The sequence below is a fragment of the Meles meles genome, chromosome X (genome assembly GCF_922984935.1).
Source record: "Meles meles chromosome X, mMelMel3.1 paternal haplotype, whole genome shotgun sequence".
In the NCBI taxonomy this organism is placed as follows: Eukaryota; Metazoa; Chordata; class Mammalia; order Carnivora; family Mustelidae; genus Meles; species Meles meles.
Window position 1 is genome coordinate 28,552,114 of NC_060087.1, and position 26,297 is coordinate 28,578,410.

The following is a 26,297-nucleotide window of genomic DNA, read 5'->3' on the forward strand; positions in this document are numbered from 1 at the left end:
TTATTCACAGCTTCTGGTCCAAGCAGAGGTCCCATGCCTTGAGTCTGCTTGCACTCCATCAAATTCACCGATTAGACTTCTGTGAGAGCCAGCTCGTTGGGAAGTTACTTACATCTGTATTTTTCTTCAAGAAAATTGGGACTGGACTGCTTGATCTTCTGATATTATCGTAAGACTTCTTCATGAACATTCTGATACGCCTTTGAGCCTGGAGAAAGCTGCTTTTGCTGTGCATCTAGCTTGATAAATCTTCTAGCTACTGTCTCCGTCCTGGCATGCAAGGCCCCAGACTCATAATCAGCACCAAAGCCATCCTTGTCTCATAGGAGATGATAGCAATAGATGCTGTCAAATCATCCGGGAGTTCAGTTGAAGAAGTCTTGGTGGACATACTGCAACCCTCTTAAACTTCTTCAAAGGAATTGAGATTGGAGTTGTGCAGCTTGGCAATTTCTTCTTCTATTTTAAGGTCCTCTTCCTTTTCTTCAGTTGTCTCAATGTGCATTTTACTTTGGCAACTTTCCTTCTCTTTTTAGACTTTTTTGTACTTTTTGTGAGACAATGAATGGTTTTCTTCCAAAGGCTTTGGATACTTTAGTAGAACAAAACCAGGGTTAAGGTTTCCAGAGAAGTCCTAGAGATATAACTGTCTTGCTGGTCCTGATAGTTAATAGTGTTTGGACTAAAACTGTCAACAGGTAAATCTTGAATCCCCCGGCCTGCTGGAGTGCTGGGGAAACTGGAGTTAGAATTTATGATCTGGGGAGGACTGGAGCTGGGCAGGTGGATTGAAGGCAGCGGCAGAAGGGTAGGGATGACAGCAGCTGCAGGGGACAGCAGGAGGCCTGGAGCAAATTTTTCACTGGTGGGATTTCAAATGATCACTTAATGATGGAGGCACTCGATCTGTCAGGTGAGATATTCAAGTTTTTTTATTCATTAAAGGATCAGTGAAATCTGAATCTCAAAGCTGTTTCTGAGGAGAAGATGCGCCATCTCTTCTAGAATATGCAGGAGATTCTGAATGGCCAGTGCTGGCAGCATTCTGAGACAGATTTAGTGTGCTCGAGAGCACTGCCTAATGACCTTCTGTCTATTTCTGTCTATTTCACTGTATTGGGGCCAGTTTCTTTGAAGGACTTTAAAAACATAATCATTTAAAGTATATGAGAGGTCTTTAGGATTCAGATTGGCTACCTGTTGCAGAATTGTTCCAAGGGAGTTCTCATCTATCTTCCTTCCTTCCTCCCTTCCTTCCTTCCTTCCTTTCTTTCTTTCTTTCTGACACCATGTTTCTGCAGCAGAGTCAGCAGCTCAGGTTTCTTGCAGGACTTCAGGACCAGTAAGTGAACCACCCTGTCCCTTATGTCACCACTGAGAAACACGGCTGCTGCCATGTGTCTTTTGACTCATATCTGCAAGATTTGTGGGGGTTGACCCCTTCCTTTCAGGCACTGCATCTGAAACAGCTTGAGGTGCTTTCCAAATCTGCACTCTTGTCCCTACATAGGGTCCACCAGGTTTGATCACTTTCGTGCTTTAGTCATGGCATTCCTTCGCCTGGCTCATTTTTCCTCTTGTCATCTCATATGAGTCATTTCGTGGCACACACTGTACCTTTATTTTGTATAAATCCTGGGCAATTATGCTGGCAGACTCCAGAGCTAGAGAACCTTGGCTGGATGCAGTCACAGCTGCGCTGAGGGTGATCTTTATGCAAATTTGACCAACAGAAGTTAAAGGCATACACTTCATCAAGAGGATCTTTTTTTGGTAAGGAATTTTGACAAGCCCTTGGAACTCTTGGAACTGAATTGAAGATAGAAAAGGAATTAAATTATTGTGGCTCTGGTAGGTCTTGAGTGCCCAGATCGCCGTCTCGGTAAGCTTCACAGGTAGCCATGTGATATTTTGCCCCAGCTGCCTCCACGACAGCCTCTAGCATGGCCCCCATATGGGTTCTAGCCTCCATGATGGCCTCGGCTGGTCCGGCTTCTGCAGCTGCTGCCTTAGCCACAGTCATCCCACTGCTCAGGTACTGTCATATACCTGACTACCAATGTTTTTTAGATGGAAAAAAATACACACATATATATATATATACACACATACATGTATATATATATATATATATATATATATATATATGTATATATATATATATGTAATGTGATGAGGGAATGTTTTAGGACAAAAATATGTATCATTTATTTTAATTCCATTATGATGCACTTCAGAGACTTAAACTTCAACTTTTTGACTTTAACATAAATAAGAGAATTATTTTTCCATAGCCACTAGATCTTTACAATGGGAAGTATCTCAGAATAGAGATATGCTTTGTTTTGTAAAAAATTCGGGCTACAAAAGTTGTAACTCATACATTTTACAAATATATTTGGTATCTAAGATAATAAGCCTTGCCATAATTGATGCCACATGGATTGATCTACCTAGAAGATACTAAAATATGACTCAGATAATACAAATACAATTAGCACCATGAAAAATCCACCAATTTCTAGGAGGCTTGAAGACCTAGCCAATTTCTTAAAAACTGTCTACCATCTTTTCAAAAAGGGAGTACCATGCATGAATCAGGAATAGGCAATAAACATTTTACTAACAGTATGAAAATGATCATGTACTCATATGCAGTTTGGTCACAAGTGAGTTTTCAGTTTTTCATCAGAAATGTCAATAAAACATTATTGCTTTCAACATAATGTAACGGATTTTCATACTTTTTATAGTCTCACTCTCTATTCCTTTTGAATGATGTTAGTTTGTGGCAGAAGCCATACCACCGAAATAATAGTGCAAGATAACCAAAGGAAATGTGCTAACATAAGTCAATGAATTCAACAACATTAACGATTTAGTTATTACAACCAAGTATTTAGGATTTTTTTTTTCTGAAACATATTAGAGATTCTTTAAGTGAATTCCCTAGTGACCACGTCAGTACACATCAGGTAAAATGGTGTGTAACATATCTGTGAATGGACTCGTTGTGGGGAAAAAAAAAATTAGCTTCAGAGAAAATCTGACCCCTTAGAGCAATAAGCTACACTATCTGCCTGATTTGAAGATAAAGATATAAAAGGCCAAATTGTGGGATGTTGATTGCATCCCCTTGATCCCACTGGAGATGGGAGTCAAGCATGGGAAAGATACACTCAAAGTGAAGCACCATCTTCATAAATGAAAGGAAATGTACTGAGACTTCTAAATAGATAGAGCATCATCTCCCTGGTGTCCGCTGAAGTAGCATCTTAGGTTCGTAATCTCATGGACTGATGATGACAATTTATAATTTTAGTAGGACAACCTATTAAACAAATCCAAATAAAGACCTCCATACACTAGATTCCTTTAGATTATTGATTTTGTAGAAATTCCAAAATATACGAATGTGATAAATTTCACACTGTAGTTCTTTTTTCACTATATGAATAAGTCACAAAAAAACTAATAGTACACCTAGATACATAGTCAATCTATTAAGAAAATTATTTGAAGAAGGGTCTTTGGTATTCTAATAATAATAATAATAGATAATTTTGATAATTCATTAAAGGCTTATAACTCAGGCAATACAATATTTTAACTTGCAGTTAATGAAAGTCTTTAATGCATTTATTCATCCATCATGAACCTGTCTAAACAACAAATACATATTGAACACACACTGTGTGACAAAAATGAACAGAATGAAAGAAGTTATGGGCTGGTCATGCTACTATAAACACTGGGGTGTATGTGCCACTTGGAGTCAGTATTTTTGTGTCCCTTGGGTAAATACCTAACAGTGCAATTGTTGGGCAGTTCTCTTTTTAACGTTTTGAGGAACCTTTATACTGTTTTCCAGAGTAGCTGTACCAGCTTGCGTTCCCACCAACACTGTAAGAGTCTCTCCACATCCTCACCAACATCTGTTGTCTCTTGCGTTGTTAATTTTAGCCATTCTGACAGGTGTGAGGTGGCATTGCATCCTGTGTTTCCTTGATGATAAAGGATGTTGAACACCTTTTCACATGTCAGTTAGCTACCTGGATGTCTTCTTTGGAGAAATATTTGTTCATGTCTTCTACCCATTTCTTAACTGGATTATTTGTTTTTTGGGTGTTGAGTTGGTAAGTTTTTTATAGATTGTGGCTACTGACCCTTTAGCAGATATGTAATTTGCAAACATCTTCTCCCATTCCATAGGTTACCTTTCAGTTGTGTTGATTGTTTCCTTTGCCATGGAGAAGCTTTTTATCTTGATGAAGTCCCGATAGTTCATTTTGCTTTTGCTTCCCTGGACTCCAGAGAGATGTCTGTAGTAAGAAGCTGCCAAGGGCAAGGTCAAAGAGGTTGCTGCCTGTGTTCTCCTCTAGGATTTTGATGGTTTCCTGTCTCATATTTAGGTCTCAGCCATCAAAAAGAATGAAATCTTGCCATTTTCAGTGATGTGGACAGAGCTCAAGTGTATTATGCTAAGAAAAATAAGTCAGTCAGAGAAAGATAAATACCATATGATCTCACTCATATGTGAGATTTAAGAAACAAAACAGATGAAGATAGGGGAAGGGGAAAAAAGAGACAGGGAAGCAAACCATAAGAGACTCTTAACTATAGAGAACAAACTGAGGGTTGATGCAGGGAGGTGGGTGGAGGATGAGCTAAAGGAATGCTGGGTATTAAGGGGGGGGCACTTATTACAATTACCACTGGGTGGTAAGTGATGAATCACTAAATTCTACACTTAAAACCAATTTTACCAGACATGTTAAGTAACTAGAATTTAAATGAAGACTTGAAATAAAAATAAGTTATTGGCTGAACTGTGTCTCCTTTTTTTTTAATCTACACTTTTATTTAGAAATATATCTTAATGAGAGAAGATGTTAGTTGAAGGATGCATTATAGCATTATTCACACTGTAGTTTCAGTGAATTAAAAGTATAACTATTCCCATATGATTCTACACACACATTTACAAAGACTTGTATCTTAATGAAAGAAGATGTTAGTTGAAGGACACATAAAATGCATTGTAGTTTCAATGAGTTCAGCACAAAACTATTCTAATATGTATCTATACACTTTGAAACTTTTATATCTAAGTTTATATTTAAATTCTAGTTAACATACAGTGTAATATTAGTTTCAGGTGTATAATATAGTGATTTAACACTTCCATACATCACCCTGTGCTTATCACAACAACAAGAGCACTCCTTAATCCCCATCACCTATTATATCCATCCCCATACTTCCCTCCCCTCTGGTAATCATCAGCTTGCTCTATACAGTTAAGAGTCTGTTTCCTAGTTTACCTCTCTCATTTCTCCTCCTATGATCATTTATTTTGCTTTTTAAATTCAATACATGAGTGAAATCATATGGAATTCATCTTTCTCTGACTGATTTATTTCACTTTACATAATATTCACTAGCTCCATCCATGTCATCCCAAACTGCAAGATTTTATTCTTTATGATGGCTAAGTAATATTCCTGTGTGTGTGAGAGAGAGAGAGAGAGAGTGTGTGTGTACACCCCACATCTTCTTTATCTATTCTTCATTTAATGGACATTTGAACTGTGTATGCTTAAAATTCATATGCTGAATGGGTGCCTAGGTGGCTCAGTCAGTTAAGCATCTGCCTTCAGCTCAGATCATGATCACAGGGTCTTGGGATCAAGCCCCAAGTCGGGCTCCCTGCTCACCGGGGAGCCTGCTCCTACCTATGCCTGCTGCTCCCCTGCTTATCTCTCTCTCATGTAAGTAAGTAAATAAATATATAAACAAATAAAATCTTTTTAAACATTTCATAAGGTAAAGCCCTATACCCCTCTACTACAGAATGTGACTGTATTAGGTGACAGGGCCTTTATAGTTAGGACTTTTACATAGGGATTTTAAGTTAAAATGAGGTTATTAGGGTGGGACCCAATCTAATCTGACAGGTATCCTTATAAGAAGAGGAAGATACCAGGGACGTGTAGGCACACAGGAGAGACCATATGAAGACACAGCGAGAAGACAACCATCTGTAAGCCCAGGAGAAAGACCCCGAAGGAACGAAACCTGCTAATACGCTAATACCTTGATCTTTTACTTCAAGGCTCCAGAACTATGAAAAAAAATTTTTTCTGTTATCCAGGTTACCCAGTCTTTGGTATTTTGCTACGGCAGCCCTAACAAACTAACATAAAAGATATATTTAAGAAGGACTGATTCCATGGCATTAGAAAATATCTCACAGGGGCGCCTGGGTGGCTCAGTGGGTTAGGCCTCTGCCTTCTGCTCAGGTCATGATCTCAGGGTCCTGGGATCAAGCTCTGCATTGGGCTCTCTGCTCAGCAGGGAGCCTGCTTCCTCCTCTCTCTCTCTCTCTCTCTCTCTCTCTCTCTGCCTGCCTCTCTGCCTACTTGTGATCTCTGTCAAATAAATAAAATCTTTAAAAAAAAGAATATATCTCACAAAACTAAAGTTGCTGAAAGTAAAGATCTATTTATTAGATCTGTGATTAATGCAAAATTGGGAAAATTTTAGAAAATATATTTCAATTACTGAATTAAAATTATTTAAATAGAAAATTTTAAATAATTTATTGTGATTCAACTTCCCAAATACATAAATGCTATCACTCTGCAATTTTGTGTTTTATGTGGGGAATATACAAATATCTTGAGCTAAACAGCTTAGATTTATGTGTTAGGCCAGTCAATTGCTTGAATTACCAACATGTGTATGTCTTCACAAATTACAAAAATAAAAACAATTTTTTAAAGATTTATTTATGTTAAAGAGAGAGCAAGCGCAGGCAGGGGTAGGGAGGAGCAGAGCCTGAGGGACAAGCAGACTCTCTGCTGAAGCAGATTCTAACACACAGGGCTCAATCTCATTACCCTGAGATCGTGACCTGAGCTGAAATCAAGAGTTGGATGCTCAACCAAGTGAGCCACCCAGGTGCCCCACAAGAAAAAAATATAAATAAAAAAACACATCACTTTCTTGTAATGATTCTGACAATTCTTTGAAGGTCTTTTAAATTATCCCATATCCCCCCCAAAATCAAGTGACTTTTCAGAAATTCATGGCTAAATCATTTCCTCTCTAAGAAAACAATCATAACAACCCCTGTAAGAATTGCTACAAATATTAAGCAAGATTATATATTGGAAAACATTTTTAATTTGAACTGAGTCATACAAGTGTTAATAGCTATATAATATAATATATAATGCAAGTATATAATAGCTATATACATTTTGTTGGCTCATTGTGTTTATTTCAAATCTTCCAAGAACCAGCAAGGGTCATCTATTTTACTCTACTCACTCTAGAAAGGTACTTATTAAATCTTCACAACTAGTTGTTCAGACTTCAAGTATATTCTTCTTTAAAGATTTCCAACACAAGAGAGTATAACTATCCTTTATTAACACATTCCACTGCTTAAACCTACATTACTCTCAGAAAACCCTCAATGAGGTACAGACCTGTATCCCTGGAGATAAAAATACATCATATGTTTATTAAAAAAAAAAAAGAAAACCCTCAATGAACTGAATCTAAGTCACTTCTGTTAGAATGTGGGCAGGATGCTTTTTACTCATCTCCGTAAAATTAGATAAGTGAATTAGAAATTGCTTGCTCATATATTGTACATGTCAGCCCACAGGTAGATTTTTGTAATGCCATATGCACAAATATAAATAGACATACACAGACATATAGACATAAATATGGATTTATCTGGTTATTACTTAGAAATGTTGGCCCTAATTTGAATTACAAAGAATAGAGCTAGGCAATTGGAAGATTATCAGTCAGCTCTATAATCACTCAAAGACGCGGGTTCCTATCATTGCCTAAAGGGATGTAACAAGTCTAAGAGATTGGATCGAATGGGACTGACATAAAGCTAAATACATTTTTTTGAGCATCACTGTATTAGGATTAGAAATATCTTCTCTAGAGAAAGAAAGTATGTCTCTGAGTTTCTTTCTAAGTATATGAATCCTTTGAGCTTTTAGAAGTAATGCATATTTTTGTAATGCTATATAAACATTATGTACATAATGAAAATGAATTAAAACATCTCGTGAAGTGACAGGAAGAAATTAATTTTTATTTATGTTCTCATTTTGTCTCAGCAGTAAGAGAAGCTAAAGGTCGGTTTACTTACTCTAACACACTTTCATGGGCTAATTCACAACTCCATTATCATTTGTGCTTAGATGCACAATGGGGAAGCCTTCCCCCTCCCATTTAATTTTATTCCATATCATTATACAAGCCAAGGACATTTCTCATCTGAGTTCCTTTGTTTGGTTGAGTTGGTTTTTCAAAGCAAAAGTGAGAAGTATCTATCAGAGGAACATTTGGATAAAGGCAACTGAGGGAAATTTGACAAGCCTGGAAGGTAAAACTTAAGTACCTTGACCCTTGAATTTATTGAGGCCAGGGATAGAATGTGAGAGCTGAACTGTGGCCATCAAGACTGGCATGAAGAGATAAAGTGGTCCCAGGAGTATGTCCACTAAGAAAGGAACAATTATGTGCCATAGACCGCACAACACAGCAGCAACTGGGATTTATACGAAAGGGAAACAGCAGGCAGCCCATCTCATTTTATTTTAGTTTCAGACCTTGGGATGTACTCCCCAGCTAAATGACTTTTATGTGTAATTGTGTAATGAGCCTCCTGAAAATTAACATTTTTGATTTTTTTTCCTACTTTATAAACATAGAAGAGTTAAAAAGAATAAGCAAATTCACCTTACTGATGGCAACGTGGAAATAACATCAAGTATCTCATTGAAAGAAATGAAAATAACACCCATCATGAGGCTATAAATGGGGCAGAGTACTACTAACTACTGTTTAGCCAATTCTATGATTCGTTTCTCGATTTCACATGTTTCTACAAACTGCTAACCAAAGCAGCATATTATAAAATGGCATGCCTTATATCTTCGCTAATATATCGTCCAGTGTGGGAAAACGTGTCCTGATGTGCTGGGAAACACTTATTATAGATTTCTCTGAAATTCTCATTCTTACTTCTGTTTAAATGATCCTGCAGTCCCTCTGGACTGAACTTAACGGACCTGTGAAGAAACGCTGGCCACTTGTAAAGGTATGGTATACAGGTGACACCTAGTCATGAGAATGAGTTAAGTAACTCGTCGAAGGCCACGGAGGCCCCAAGATTGAGTTTCAGGGATCTGACCTCAGATCCATCTGGCTACAAGCTTGTATTCTTTCATGATGTCATTTACTGAGGGGAACATGCAGCATTCAATTTGCCTCGTAATGGGTGCTACAGAACTGAGCGAGACGTACAGATGCTGAATCCTTTTTGAGTATTTTCATATTTAATTTTGGCAGAAGTTTGACTAGTTTTAACCACACATTTTTAACAAGGATTTGAAGCTTAATGTTATAATTTCATCTAAGAATATTTTTGACATTTACCTCCTATTGCTTAAAGTATTTTTAAAAATCAGAAAATACTTATACTCCCAGATCAAGAACATGTGCTCTTTCACAAAGTCTTATTTTTCAAAAGTAAATATGACTGTCTGATTTGTTAATGAAATTTTGTCTTGGTGATTATGTCAAAAACATTGTGAGATTTTTAACTTAAAGAAGCATGTTCCCCTGTGCCGTTACAGTCAGTTCTATATATTATTTATGAGCTTATAAAGTGCTAATGAATAAATCCTGAAAGGCCCAGTTGTTGATGCTGTTATTACTTGCAGGCTATTATTTAATGTTCTGTGGCAGCTTAATCAACTCTGTACTCCACAGATCCCACCAGTCTATTCAATTGGGACATCAGAAAATCAAGAGCAGGAGTCCTAAAGAGCGTTCCAGCATGAGAGCGTCCTTCCCAGTATCCATTGCATTCCTAGGCATTCTTTGGTAGTTTAAAGGTTTTACTGTTCCTGATTGTTTTATGCCTCATGGTCTCTGGACTTCTTGGGGTGGGGGGAGCTCCTTACCACTGTGATTAATGCAACACATGAATTTCATATAGTACAAAAATGTCTCAAAGCTCAATACCACCACTATAGTTATCAATACAGGGATTTTTCTCCTAAGTATTGTCTTAGAACCTGTTTTTCTTTCTCCGTCATTAAATACCTGCCTACCAGTCATTTATGGCTACAAGAGAGCTGTTTATGGTAAATCTGAAGAGTCACAGAAGACGAGAATCACATGTGAACCCCTGTCTTCCCCACCTAGAATCCTAGATCTTTACTACTTACAGTGGGCATTAACAGTATAGCAGATCTCTGAATGTGTCCACCTGGTTCATATCACAAGGCCTAAAGTAGATTGCCTGGGTTCTTGTCCCAGTTCTACTGTTGCCCAATTCAGTAATACCTCTCAGCAAATACTTTATCTTGTTATGATTTAGATTTCCCACTAGTGAAAGAGAGATGTTAGTATCTGGCCTGGTACCCTCCTGGCCAGGTCAACAAATGTGAAAATGCTCTGAAAACTGTGATAAATTATTGAGATACTTGTGACTGGTAAATATTTAGAGCTTAGTTGGTGGAAAATTAGCTTTTGTTTCCAGATGTGCTAAGTCTACAGTATAACATAATTTTAATATAGGAGATAACAAAACATTTCAGCATGACATGAAGATGACTAGTTTTTCATATTTTACCTACAGTTTATTATGTTTTATATTTTATACAAGAGTTGAAAATCTTTGACCTAAATTCTAAACCAGAAACATAATCCATTATTTGTACTGTTTATAATCAGGTGAGTGAAAAAGAGATATCCCTCTATGCCTCATTCTATGCACTAAACTATTCCATCTATAAGAAATCACAACTTCTAACGTGTATGCATAATAAAATGTACAAAATAATCTAGGTATAAGAGAATGGGGAATAATGGAGATTGTAGCTAAATGGAGAGTTCATGCTAAAGATGGGAGAGCTATCTAATTCTTACTGAGGTAACAGGAGAACAGGCAAAGAGGATCACCAGATCAGTTGCTTTTTTCCACAGAAGCTAGATATTTACAGTTTCATATCACATTTCCTAAACATTAAGTACCAGATGTACTAAAAGGAATTTTATTTGAATATACTTGTAATTCTATTTTATTTTTTGAATATTTTATTTACTTATTTGAGAAAGTGAGAGGAAAAAAGTACAGGAGCAGGGGCAGAGGAACAGAGAGAAGTAGGCTCCCCTCTGAGCAAAGAGCCCAACTCGGGGCTTGATCCCAGGACCCTGGGATCATGACCTGAGCTGAAAGCAGACACTTAACTGACTGAGCCACACAGGCACCCTGAATGTACTTATAATTTTAGGTGCCAAACACAAATTCCTAGAAAGACACAAATTACTCAAACTGACAAAAAAAAAAAAAAGCAAAGAAAAGAAAATCTGGAGAATGTTGACAAAACCTGAATTTGGAAATGAGAAATGGAAAGTCTTATTTAAATAATTTAAATATATTTAATCTTTCACTTAAAGCTTCTCCAATAAAGAAAATTCCTGGTACAAATGGCAAGTTCTGAAGCCTGTACAATCAGGCATTTAAACCTAGCAACCTCTTACAAGGAAAACAATAGGCCAATCTCTTTCATGGACCCAATGGGAAAATTCTAAATTAAATGTTAGCAAATGTTATGAAAGAGATCTAGCAACAAATAAAAAAGATTATACATATTATCTATGATTGTTTTACATCAGTAATGCAAGGCTATTTTAACTCTAGAAAATAAAGCAGTGTGACTTTATATATTAAGAGAATAAAGAAGAAAACTAATATGATCATTTCACGTGATCCTGAAAAAAATGTTTGCTAAAATTCAGCACCCAGTAATGATGAGGCCTTTTAGAACATTAGGAATAGAAGGCATCTACAACAAACCTATAAGAGATACACTTTATAGTGATTTACTAGAAACCTCACCTCTGAGACCTAAAATGAGAAACAATCAACAATAATCTCATTGTACTAGAGTATACAGCATAATAAGGCAAGAAAAACTGATTAAATGAACAATGATTGGAAAGGGAGAAGCAAAACAGTAATTACAAACAACCTTATATGTACAGCTGAGTGACGTGACAGATAAACTATTCAAATTGTGAGCATGATCTCTGGATACAAAGCTAAGAAACAAAAATCAAGTTGTATTTCTCCCTATCAGCAAAAGACAAAGAGAAAATGAAATTTTGAAAAGATACCATTCACAACAACAGCAAAAATATAAGAAAATATCAAATAAAGGAACAAATCTCATAAAAAGTCTAAGACCCACTATCCTGGAAACAATAAAACATTATTGGGAGAACACAAAGGCCTAAATAAATCAAAGGCTTTCCATATTCATGAACTGAAAAGTTTTACATAATAAAGATGTTAATTTACCACAAATTAATACATACAGTCAATAAACCCCAATTAAGATCATAGCAGGTTTTGAGGTGGGGCATCCGAGCTGATTCTAAAATCTGTATGGAAATGTGAATAAACAAAAATAGCCCAGTTAATCTCTTAAAGGGAGAAAACAAACGTGAGTGGTTTACATTAACCAAGACAGATTTAGAGTTTGTCTCAGCTTGACTAAACTTTGGCTATAGACCCCTTCTTTTTCTTAGAGCACTTACTTTAGGGAATTTGCAATTGTAAATTTTTCTCTACCCCTTTTGAGATGTAAATCTTCTACAACCCAAGAATGTCTTTCTCCAGGACCTGAAATCCATCCCTTTGAAATCTAATTATCAAGAAAGATAGTGCCCTGGAGTCCCAAACTCTGAGAGAGTGGGAGCCTAACTCTGATAAGGGACAATTAGCAAACAAAGATGGCATAATCACATTGACTACCCAAACCCACACAAAGGTCCTCTAGTACTTTTATGCCCACTCATTCCAGCACTTATAAACTTGTCCACTTTGTTCAGGGGAACTGACTTCAATCCCTTCCCTATTACAGCAGTCTTGATCCCTAATGCAATAGTCTTGAATAAATTCCATCTTGCCCATTTTACCAACTGTTTCAATTTTTCTTTTAAATACTATCTGTTGTCAAAATTTATTATAAAACCCTAGTAATTAAAACAATGTGGTATTGGCATAACTACAGGGAAATGTACAAATGAAACTGGATTGGAGTCCATAAAGTGACCCATATATGTATAAGCATTTTATTGAAAGTGACAGTGCAGAACATTAAGCATGGTCTTTGCAATAAATCATGCTACTTTAGTTTGATCTAAATGGGGAAAAAAAAAACCAAAAAAAAAAAATGAACATTCATTCCTTCCTCACACCAGAAATACTAGATGGATTGTAATATGATAGGTAAAACAATTAAGTCCCAGGGGCGCCTGGGTGGCTCAGTGGGTTAAAGCCTCTGCTTTCAGCTCAGGTCATGATCCCAGAGTCCTGGGATCAAGCCCCACATTAGGCTCTGCTCAGCAGGGAGCCTGCTTCCCCCTCTCTCTCCACCTGCCTCTTTGCCCACTTGTGATCTCTGTCAAATAAAATAAATAAAATCTTAAAAAAAAACACTCTTTAGGGGCACCTGGGTGGCTCAGTGGGTTAAGCCTCTGACTTCAGCTCAGGTCATGATCTTGGGGTCCTGGGATCAAGCACTGAATTGGACTCTCTGTTCAGCAGGGAGCCTGCTTCCCCCTCTCTCTCTGCCTGCCTCTCTGCCTACTTGTGATCTCTCTCTCTGTCAAATAAATCAATAAAATATTATTTTAAAAAGCCCCTATATGACAATTCAGGAGAATATATTTTGGGTCACAGAGTAGAAAAATTTATTTTTAAACTCAGGACAAAAATACAATAACCATAACAGAAGATACTTAAGTGCAGTACACTGAACATAAAAATTCTGTGTATTAAAAAAGATATCATTAAAAAGTAAAAGGACAAAGCACCTCATAAAAGTAAAAAAAAAATGAAATTGTAGTCTAGATATCAACAAAGGATTAAAATCCCGAATACATATTTTTAAATAACTGCAACAAGTCACTAAAAGAAATACACATATTCCAACAAACAGGCATTTCAAATAGGTATTTCTAACAGCCAATGAAACAACTGTCATTGTGTTTTTAATCTATTAGTCATCACTACATGCAAACGTTCACAAGAGATACTGTTAGAAAACAACGATCAAGGCTCACATTAACAATCTGACAATATCAAGTACTGATGAGGATGTGAAGCAATTTGTACTTTATCCACTATTGATGAGAGTATATAAATTTATGCATCAACTTAGGAAAACTCTTTTGTATTGCCTGTAAAGCTAAATACGCATATACCCAGTAATTCAGCAATTTCGATCTTAGGTATATACTCAATACAAAAGCATACATACATTCATGAAAATATGTATACAATTATGTTCACATCAGTGTGATTCATAATGATCCCAAACTGGAACCAGCCCAAATTTTCTCAACAGTAGAATATATAATAAAATTGCATATTCACAGGAAGGAATACTATCCAGCCAAAAAAATTAATAAACAAATGCAATATGCATCATGAATGCAACCCACAAATGTATCATTGAGTGAAAAAAGTCAGTTACAAAACTATATTATGCAACTGCATTTACATTAGGTTAAAAATAAAATTACTTTGAGGCATTATAAATCAGGATAAAGGTTAATTTTGAGAAGGTGTGAAATGTTTATGACTATGACAGAGTTTGATAGGGCTGTCTCAATTGTTGCCAATATATTATCTTTTTATTTGATGTGGAACTACAGATATGTTACCTTTGTGGAGTCTTGACCTAAAATTATGATTTGTGTACTTTTCTGGGTGCTCTTCTCAAATAAATTTTTAATTGTGCCATAATATAAAGTTTAGGGTTTTTCTGGGAGCCAAAAAGGCCAGAATTCTTTTTAGATCATATCAGAACTATAGTCATAAAGAATACAATTACTCTAATATATTCATATATATACACTTATAATCATAAAGAATATTATTATTCTATTATACTTGCATGTATTTCCCCTGTAATAATTTTCTCAAGGTCACATAGTAATTTTCTTCTGTGAAATTGAGAGATTAGGACAAATCACACAGATCTTGATACCAGTCCCAGCTCTGCCACTTGAAATCTGCATAAACTTGGATTTAACTCCATTATGCATTGACTTTTTCATTTTTGAAACAGGGAGAGTATTACAAAGTATATAAAATTTTTGGAAAATGAGCACACAAAAGTGCTAATAATTATAATTATCGCTTCATGGGCAACAATTGTTGACACTTGGCTTAGTGAAATTATTTCCATTAGATTTAAAAAAAATTAAAGATGCTTTTTATTCACCAAGTATAGAATTAGAAACTAGAAATATAAAAAATATTTTCATCTGTATTCTTCTTCATAAATAATCTCTATTTCTCAGTCCGATAGGCTTTAACACTCCCTAGACATTTTCCCTCCCCAAATTATCCCAAAGGTATATACTATAAGTATTTTTTGAAGATTTTATTTATTTATTTGACAGACAGAGATCACAAGTAGGCAGAGAGAGAGAGAAGGGAGGAAGCAGGCTCCCTGCCAAGCAGAGAGCCCGTTGCGGGGCTCAATCCCAGGACCCAGGGATCATGACCTGAGCTGAAGGCAGAGGCTTTAACCCACTGAGCCACCCAGGCACCCCAATTATAAGTATTTTTAATTGGATTCCCCATTTTCAAGCCATGATAGATAAGAGGACATTAGAGCCTTTCTGAACAGCTCCCTTTTTGTAGACTATTTTCCTTTCAAACAACAAAGACATAATTATGATATGAAGTGGCTCAAAAAAAAAAGGGGAGTGGTGATGTAGAAAAAAACAGCCTCATAGAGAAAAATTTGAACTGAGTTGTCTACATGAAGTAATTTTCAAAGCAGATGACAAACATGACTTTTCTGAATAACAGGAATAGTTTATATAAGTACAGTGACATAGAGAGTATCAGAAATGGCTTATAGAAATAGAATATAGGTCAAGGGATATGTGGGAGCTAATAGAAGACACGTATTGAAAGACAGGTGAGGGTCAGGTAATAAAAACCATTGGAGGCCTAAGTGATCAGACTGTGTAAGGAATGGAAAGCAACTAAGGATTTTAAGCAAAGGAAAAACTATAATAAATGGCTTTTGAGAGCCCACACTGACTTTAATACAGAAATTGGATTAAGGAAAGGTGAAAATTCAGGCAAGGACTGGAAATAAGATGAAACAATGAACATGAGAGACAATGAACAAATTCTGTGACTGGTGGCATGCAGAGGGCTCAGAGAGAAAGAAAATGGAGGAGTTGGGAATGATTCCAGGTTTCTGGTACAGGTATCATGGTGAATGTTTGTGTAATAACAAAAGTGGGGAAGTCAGCAAAGGAAGCAAGTTTAGAGGGAAGTAGGGCACAAGGAGTTAAGTTTCACCTTGTTAAGCCTGAGATACATTTTGGCCTTCAAGTTGGGATAGAAGAAATTGGGATAGAAATAAATGGGATAGAAGAAATTGGGCTCAGGAAAGAAATCTGGGCAGAAGACACCAAGGCTTATCAGCTTTAGCTTATTTTTGATAGAGTCTTCTGAAGCAACAGAGAGAAAAGCCTTCTTCATACAAGACAACACATGCCCCTTATCTCTGCTTAGGTTTTGTTTTTGTTTTTTTTAATATTAGGTATTTTATTTTATTTGTTTTTTTAAAGTGTTCCAAGATTCATTGTTTATGTACCACACCCAGTTCTCCATGCAATACGTGCCCTCCTTAATACCCACCACCAGGCTCACCCAACCCCCTATCCCCTTCCCCTCCAAAACCCTGTTTGTTTCTCAGAATCCACAGTCTCGCATGGTTCATCTCCCTCTCCGATTTCCCCTAACTCACTTCTCTTCTCCTTGAAATTAAAGAATTTCTAGTTCTGTAAACATTCTTTAAATGTCACCATGCTGGTAAAATCCAGCTAAAATACAAAGTGTATTCAAACCAACACAGGATCTAATTATTAGTCCTTGTAATCTAGACATTACACCATGACGAGGATTGCATTAATTTACTAAGAATCTATAACATTTGCTTTCATTTAATATTAATCATAAAACATATAAATCCATATACAAGAGAAAATGTAAATGTGCAAAATGTAAATGTATATGTATATATACACATTTGTGTATAGTTATATACATGTATTTACATTTAGATGAATGGATGGGAAGTCAGAACTTCCTCATCAAAACCTTAATTGATTTAAGGATATTACTTTTTACAACCAGCAAAATTTCAAGCAATTAACATACTCTTCCTGAGTTAAAACATGAAAGACAAATATATAACATTTGAATGTGACATTCTAACTTTACATGACATTGTTATAAATCTTCTGAAGTCATATGGGAGAGGACATGATCCATTAGCCACTTCTATTCAGGCAAAATGTACACAGTGTTCCAGCTAAATCCTGAAATGGCTTCTTTCCCCCCAAATTTTCAACACTGCAGGGTGAATAAAGGAATACAATCATTTTCAGTTCAATTCTCAGGCACATAAATCAGGTACCAGAAAAAAATACAGCAAAACACAAACGTTCTCCACCAGCCCAAAGAAGGATAAGAAGGCTCACATTATATTATTATCAACAGATATATGCCAATAAGGTAAGCAACCTAGAAGAAAGGGATGCATTCCTGGGAATGTATAAACTTCCAAGACTGAAACAGGAAGAAATGGACAACCTGAATAGAACAATAACTGCAACGAGATTAAAGTACTAATCAACCCCCCCCCCCCCAAAAACAAGAGTCCAGGACCTGATGGATTCCCTGGGGAATTCTACCAAACATTCAAAGGAAAAATAATACCTATTCTCCTGAAGCTGTTTTAAAAAGTAGAAACAGAAGGAAAACTTCCAGACAATTTCTATGAAGCCAGCATTACCCTGATCACCATACCAAGCAAAGACCCCATCAAAAAGGAGAATTTCAGAGCGCAATATCCCTGATGAATATGGATACCAAGATTCTCAACAAGATTCTAGATAATAGGATCTAAGAGATTCTCAACAAGATTCTAGCTAATAGGATCCAAGAGAACATTAAAAAAGATTATCCACCGTGACTAAGTGGGATTTACTCCGGGGTTGCAAAGGTGATTCAACATTTGCAAATCAACCAATGTGATAGAACAAATCAGTAAGAGAAGAGAGAAGAAACCCATGGGCCTCACAACTGATACAGAAAAAGCATTTGACAAAATACAGCATCCGTTCCTGATTAAAACTCTTCAGAGTATAGGGATAGAGGGAACATTCCTCAACTTCATAAAATCCATCTATGGAAAACCCACAGGGAATATCATTCTCAATGGGGAAAAGCTGAGAGCCTTCTAGTTGAGATCAGGAACACAAAAAGGATGCCAACTCTCCCCACTATTCTTCAACATAGTACTAGAAATCCTAGCAATAATAATCAGACAACAAAAAGAAATAAAAGGTATTCAAATTGCCAATTAAGAAGTCAAACAATCTCTCTTCGCAGATGACATGATACTTTATACGGAAAACCCAAAAGACTCCACCTCCACCTCCAAATTATTAGAACACATACAGCAATTCAGTAATGTGGCAGGATACAAAATCTATGCACAGAAATCAGTTGCTTTCTTATACACTAACAATGAAACTCTAGAAAGGGAAATTAGAGAATCAATTCCATTTACAATAGCACCAAAAACCATTAGATACCTTGGAATAAACCTAACCAAAGAGGTGAAGAATCTCTATTCGAGGAACTACAGAACACTCATAAAAGAAATTGAGGAAGACACAAAAAGATGGAAAAACATTCCATGCTCATAGATCAGAAGAATAAACATTGTTAAAATGTCTAGGCTGCCCAGAGCAATCTATACTTTCAACACCATCCCAATCAAAATATCATTGGAATTTTCCAAAGTGCTGGAACAAATGATCCTAAAATTTGTATGGAACCAGAAAAGACCCAAATCACCAAGGAAATGCTGAAAAAGAAAAACAAAGCTGAGGGCATCATGTTGCCTGATTTCAAGCTTTATTACAAAGCTGTGACGGCCAAGATGCATGGTACTGGCACAAAAACAGACACATAGACCAATGGAACAGAATAGAGAGCCCAGATATGGGCCCTCAATTTTATGGTCAAATAATCTTCAACAAAGCAGGAAAAAATATCCACTGGAAAAAAGACAGTCTCTTCAATAAATGGTGCTGGGAAAATTGGACAGTTATGTATGGAAGAATGAAACTCGACCATTCCCTTACACCATACACAAAGATAAACTCAAAAATGGATGAAAGACCTCTATGTGAGACACAAATCCACCAAAATCCTAGAGAAGAACATAGGCAGCAACCTCTTCGACATCCACCACAACAACTTCTTTCAAGACACGTCTCCAAAGGCAAGGGAAACAAAAGCGAAAATGAACTTTTGGGACTTCATCAAGATCAAAAGCTTCTGCACAGCAAAGAAACAGTCAACAAAACAAAGAGGTAACCCATGGAATGGGAGAAGATATTCACAAATGACACTACAGACAAAGGGCTGATATCCAAGATCTATAAAGAACTTCTGCAACTCAACATCCAAAAAACAGATAATCAAGTCAAAAAATGGACAGAAGACATTAACATAGACTTCTCCTATGAAGACCTACAAATGGCTAGCAGACATATGAAAAATGTTCATCATTACTAGCCATCAGAGAGATTCAAATCAAAACCACATTGAGATACTACCTTATACCAGTTAGAATGGTAAAAACTAACAAGGCAAAAAACAATAAATATTGGAGTGGCTGTGGAGAAAGGGGAACCCTCTTACACTGTTGGTGGGAATGCAAGTTGGTGCAGCCAATTTGGAAAACAGTGTGGAGATTCCTCAAAAAATTAAAAATAGAGATACCCTATGACCCAGCAATTGCACAAATGAGTATTTAGTTCAAAAATACAGATGTAGAAATTTGGAAGGGGAGGCGAACCATAAGAGACTATGGACTCTGAAAAACAACCTGAGGGTTTTGAAGGGTCAGAGGTGGGAGGTTGGGGGAACAGGTGGTGGGTAATGGGGAGGGCACGTTTTGCATGGAGCACTGGGTGTTGTGCAAAAAGAATGAATACTGTTACGCTGAAAAAATAAATAAAATGGAACAAAATGCAAAAAAAAAAATGAGAAGGCTAAACCCCCCCCCCCAAAAAAAAATACAGATGTAGTGAGAAGATGGGCCATATGTCACCCAATGTTCATAGCAGCAATGTCCACAATAGCTAAACTGTGTAAATAGCTGAGATACCCTTCAACAGATGAATGGATAAAGAACATGTGGTCCATATATACAATGGAGTATTATGCCTCCATCAGAAAGGATGAATACCCAACTTTTGCATCTACATGGATGGGACTGAAAGAGATTATACTGAGTGAAATAAGTCAAGGAGAGAAAGTCAATTATCATTATGGTTTCATTTACTTGTGGAATATTAGGAATAATGTGGAGGACATTAGGAAAATGAAAGGAAAAGTGAAGGGGGGGAAATTGGAGGGGGCGATGAACCATGAGAGACTGTGGACTCCAAGAAACAGGCTGAAGGTTTCAGAGGGGAGGGGGTTGGGGAGATGGCTGAGCCTTGTAATGGGTATTAAGAAGGGCACGGATTGCATGGAGCACTGGGTGTTATAGGCAAACAATGAATCATGGAGCACTACATGAAAAACCAATGATGTATTGTATGGTGACCAGCACAACACAATAAAAAAAAGGGCTCACCTTATCCATGGATATGCCATGGAAGGCTTTGCAAAATATTTTATCTATATTATATATAGATATATATCTATATATAATATCTATATTAAAATATCTAAATACTTTGTATGCATGCCATTCCAAAAGATCATCCAGCTTAATAAATCTACCAATAATAATGTCACATTATTATTTAATAATGTCACATAATATTTGCACAAACTGTTTAATGTCATCTGATACACAGTTTTCATGTCTTGATTTTAATGAATGTATTTTAGTTCTTAGAGACATTTCTTATCTACAAAAATAATTTTTATTCAATAAAGAATTTTATTAACTTCATCAGATGAGCGAGAAACTGAACATGCATAAATTTAATAACCTTTTCTAAAATTCTATTTTCTAGATTATTCTTCTGAAGAGGATGCTTGTCTATATACTTTCTTTTGATACACCTTTATTTTTCCATAATAGTAGATAGTAACTTCAAGATTAAGGTCATTTAGCAAAATAGTCCAAATGCCTTTTATATACCAGAAACTCTCCCAAGTCCAGGCCTTAGACAACTTTAATACATCTAGTTGGGCTCTCAAGTGTTAACATGTATAGAAGAACATATCTACAAATAGAACTTCAATAGCTCTGCCTTTTCTCTGAAAGATGTTTTCATTAGAACAACTCCTAGAGCTAGACGCCTGTTTTTTTTTCTTTTATTATTATTATTATTAGAAACAACTATCTCCCTAGAACAACAGAAATTCTTTATGCTCCATTTATAGTCTTTCTTCAGTTTTTCAAATACAAAAGACCCCATAGGACCTGCGCACCTTCCAAACACCTCCCTTACTTTGTTTGAGTTTCTACTTAAATGCCACCGTCTCAAGTAAGCATACCCTGACCACCCCAGGTAAAACTACTCCCTTCCCCAGTCTTTTCTTTATAGTTCTTATCACCTTTTCATAGTGTGCTTAGAATGTAAGCTTCATAAAGAAATCATTTATGTTTTGACTATGGTTTACCTCAAAGCTTAGACTTGGCTGGCACCTAGAAGGCATGCAAGAAATATTTATTGAATGAATAAATGCTGTTCTTCTGTACAGAACACCTTCCTAACCTTTACTATTGCCTAATTAACCTCTACTTTCCTGACCTTCTAGAGCAAGAAAGGTCATCCAGCAATGTCTACTTTTGTCCCACTGAATACATCATGGCCATAATTGTACATTTCATTGTACTTGAATAGTACAGGTCCAGAAGGGCAGGTGTCATGGCTGTTTCCCTTGCTTCTCCTTGCCTTTGTAGTTCCAGCTGTCATCCAGGCAGAGAGCAGCTGCTCAATACACTTTTGCTAATTGAATTTTGGTGGAGTTGCACATCACACGTCAATTCTAATTCTTAGGTAAGCCCCTTCGTCTGCTAAGTCTCTTCTAACACCACTCTTCTGAACCTCAGAGCTGTAGTCAAATTTGCCCTTTTCATTTCCCTGAGGATGCCTTGATCACTTGATCTACTGTTTTTCCTTCCTGGAAACTACCCATCTCCACCTATCTCCTTTATACACCCTTTATACAGTTCCCTTTGACATATCCTTTAGACCCTAGCTTAAACACTTTCCTAGGGAATCATCTTTTGCCCTCAAATTTCAGACTTATTAGTGAGTTGTCACAAAATCTTGTTTCTTTCCTTCATAGAAATAGGTTCTGTCCATTCTTAAATATTTGGTCATTTTTGTTGATATCTGATTAAGGTCTATCTCCTCCACTAGACTGCAAGAACTGAGAGAGCAGTCACCATGCCTACCATGGTGACCATGGATGAAAAGAATTAGCATTTGATTTCAAAGAGGGAGCTTGAGAAATGGCTACCATTGTTTCTAGTTTCCAAGGAAGGAAGTAGGCTCACAGATTATTCACTCCTGACCCAGGAAAGTAATGACAAATTCTCTTTTTGTTTACTGTTTTACCTCTGTTACCTAGCACAATCCCTGGGACATAATAAGAACATAGCAAATATTCACTGAAAAAAAATGAAAAACAGAATGCAGATGCTTAGAAAGAGATATGATAATGTCCTCCTGAACTGAATACTCTACATAAATTACTAATCTCAGTTATTTAGTCAAGCTATTTCTCAATAAAATCAATTAAATGGCACCATTGCTTACAAATGGCATCATTGCTTACAAATCAGACTCTCCATGCATTGACATCATAGAAAGCACTAAAGCTAAGGACAAGTTTATGACCTGTGGTGACATTGCTGAGGGACAAGTTGAATCTCTGAGAGAGAATCAAATTAATTTACAACAGACTGTACTTTTCAGAATATTGTCCTTCATAAGCCATGCTATCTTTCAGAATCCCTAAGCATATGTTCTGACCTTTGTTTTTCTTCAAACCTTTTAACAGAAAGGTTTCTAAAAGTCTTTTTTGAAAAGTTAGAGAAAAATGGGGCACCTGGATGGCTTAGTCAGTTAAGTGTCTTCCTTCGGCTCAGGTCATGATCCCAGCCCTGCATCAGGCTCCCTGCTCCATGGGGAGCCTGCTTTTCCCTCTTTCTCTGCCTGCTGCTCTCCCTGTTCATGCTCATTCTTTCTCTCTCTCTGTCAAATAACAATAAAATCTCCTTTTTAAAAGTTAGAGAAAATAAAACTTATAATAAAGTTTATAGAATTAAGTCAACACATGTTAAAATATTCTATGAGGAGTATTTTCAGAGTTTTAAATACAGATGATAAGAACACATCCCTCTCTTATTATACTAAATCAAGGACTTCCCTTTCTAGTTTGCTCCATCTGCATCTCCTAACTAAAGACCAGTGGGTATCCATGTGGGGGCCCTGGATGGTGCCTCAGCACACAGGAGCAAAACAGATGAAGGCACTGTAATGGTGGAAAATGGGGGAGTGGGATAAATATTCGATACTAACAAGCTAAGAGGAATAAGCTATGGATGACCAGACAAGCTCCAAAAAAAGCCCTTGAGGATCTTTCTTAGATCCCTGCCAGTTTTGTATTTCCTTCTGTTTGTGCTTCAATTTTGTCCCTTGTATGGAGGCCACATACCTGTTTTTCTTTCCTCAAATTCTTCCTATCCTAACAGAATTCCTCTGGGCCCAGTATAAGACACAGTATTAGTTTGTGGTTTCTGAAGCACACACAGAATTCTTACTACATGCAAACAATCCTTGTGTCGTTGTCAAAGTGATTACTCCAACGTATTGGTTTATCTGTCTCTTTATCCTTTATTATTTCTCCTCTCTTCCTCCTTCTCTGCCAACTTCTCTTTCTCTTCCCCTTTCTTTTAAAAACCCAATTAGGCTGGGACGCCTGGGTGGCTCAGTGGGTTAAGCCGCTGCCTTCAGCTCAGGTCATGATCTCAGGGTCCTGGGATCGAGTCCCGCATCAGGCTCTCTGCTCGGCAGGGAGCCTGCTTCCCTCTCTCTCTCTCTACCTGCCTCTCTGCCTACTTGTGATCTCTGTCTGTCAAATAAATAAATAAAATCTTTAAAAAAAAAACCCAACTAGGCTAAGACTATATTATGTCATTTGCAAAGAACCTAAGAAAGAATCACCAAAATGTCAAAGTCAGGGGAGCACCCACCATTGCAGAGCAAGTTAAACCAGTGGTCAAATAGGCATAGAATTCAAGCATGGATTCCTCTAAGACTGAGAAAAGTGATGGGATGAGAAGAAAGAAATGTTCAAGCCAGGGTGTTCTCCCCAAGGAATTCCTTCTAACTCTGCCCTTTCAGACTCCAGTCTAGATTATCTAAAAGTCAGGTCACAGTAAGGAGGTATATAGAGGGAAATGAGGATATCAAAAGGGGAAATGAGGATATCAAAAGGGAAAAGGGGGTTACAGGGAAAAGAGAAGGCTGGGAGGCAGTAGTCAACACTATTTAATAGTGAGACAATCATGAACAAATACAGATGGAACCATATGATTTAAGAGAAGCCAATACACACACAGTATCTTAGTAAGTATCTCTGAGCCAATGAAATAAGACATAAAATCAGGTGAAAATGAAAGCAAGTAGGATAATAAATATAGAAAATTTTAGGGCTGCAACTCTTAATTTATCCTAAGTAGGCTCTAACCCCGTCACCATCTGTGAGTACTATAGATGGTTTTTCAAGGTGGCTTAGCCCCACAGATATTATCCCAGAATAATTACATTCCAAAGCTAGTTGTATTAGGTTTGGTAATGCCAAAGTAGATGTTTCACAGTTTTTGTGTTAACTAGAAATAGTCTATGACTTAGAAAATGTTGGCCTTGATTTTTTCCTAACCAGTCTCCCTCCCAACTTCTGCCCCCAACCTTCTTTTACCTTTTCTAAAAATTTCTGAGGAATGCTGAGTATTCGATTTTTACCCATCTGTAATTATCTACAACGTTATTTTGTGAGAACTACAGAATTCCTTCCAATGGTTATACAGTCCTTTACTTGGTCACGAGTATGTATGTGTACAATACATCTGATCATATACGTGATGATATATTATAATAGCAGGTGTCATAAGCCTTTTTATATCTGTAATCCCTGCAACTGCATTTAATCATAAGCAATTAACATGAGTGACTAATTTATTTTAAATGCTCTATTGTAGTGGTTTAAGAATTTTCTTTTTGTTGCTTAATGATAGAGAAGAAGATACCATTGTTAGAGACAAGAAGTTTAAGGCAGTAACCTGAGGAAATGACATCTTACTGGAATAAAAAAACAATTCACACAAAGAAAGAAGAAAGCAGAGATAAGGCTTTAAGAAACTGTGTTATAAGTTAGGAAGAGTAACTATGTTTAGAACAACCTTGTGCTGATAAAGCTATTTAAAGTCACATTGATTGGATCCTTAGACATGTCAGACTATTGGCCCCTAACAATCACAAGGAAAAGGCAGACATTTCATGGGTAAAGTGAATGCCTCAAGTATAACTGGTAGGGGTAGGGTGTGTGTGTGTGTGTGTGTGTGTGTGTGTGTGTGTCACATTCAGAACAGTAAATTGTATTTTTCCTTAATGTTGATATTTTGGTGTATGTACATATGTTTTGTTGAAAATGTTTTCAATTTTTTTTAGTGGTAAAATATTGTGTCTAATTAGGAAGAAAAATAAAAATACGAAAATGCACAACTTGCTTTTTGTTAATGGTACTGGTTATGTTTCAAGGATATAATTACATGACTCAGGTTGAATGAGGGCCTGAAAGGCTAAGTATCTCCTCCAACACAACTCCAGAACTTAAATATTCTGCTATGTCCTCATCAAGACTATAACTAAAGTTTTCCAGGAAAAAAAAATATGAAAGTGTTCAGCTTCTCATGATTTGACTGAATGTGATCCTTTTGGTCTTTTTTTTTTCTTTTTAACTTTTGTCCTCTCTTTAACTGTAGCTTTTAAGAGGACATAAACAATATTCCTCTGACCAGTTCTCTAATGCAGGTTATTCATCTATAATTAAAAAAAAAAGTGGAACTGCCTTCATATATTTCTCCAAAGTC

General features: G+C 36.6%; 1 protein-coding gene and 1 pseudogene across 9 annotated transcripts in view; both read right to left on the reverse strand.

The window, feature by feature from the left end:
* Nucleotides 1-25,174, reverse strand: LOC123935214 (annotated as a pseudogene).
* DMD (dystrophin) overlaps nucleotides 1-26,297 on the reverse strand; it is a 2,324,635-nt gene that overhangs the window by 1,521,900 nt on the left and 776,438 nt on the right. The gene's annotated exons all lie outside the window — the stretch shown is intronic.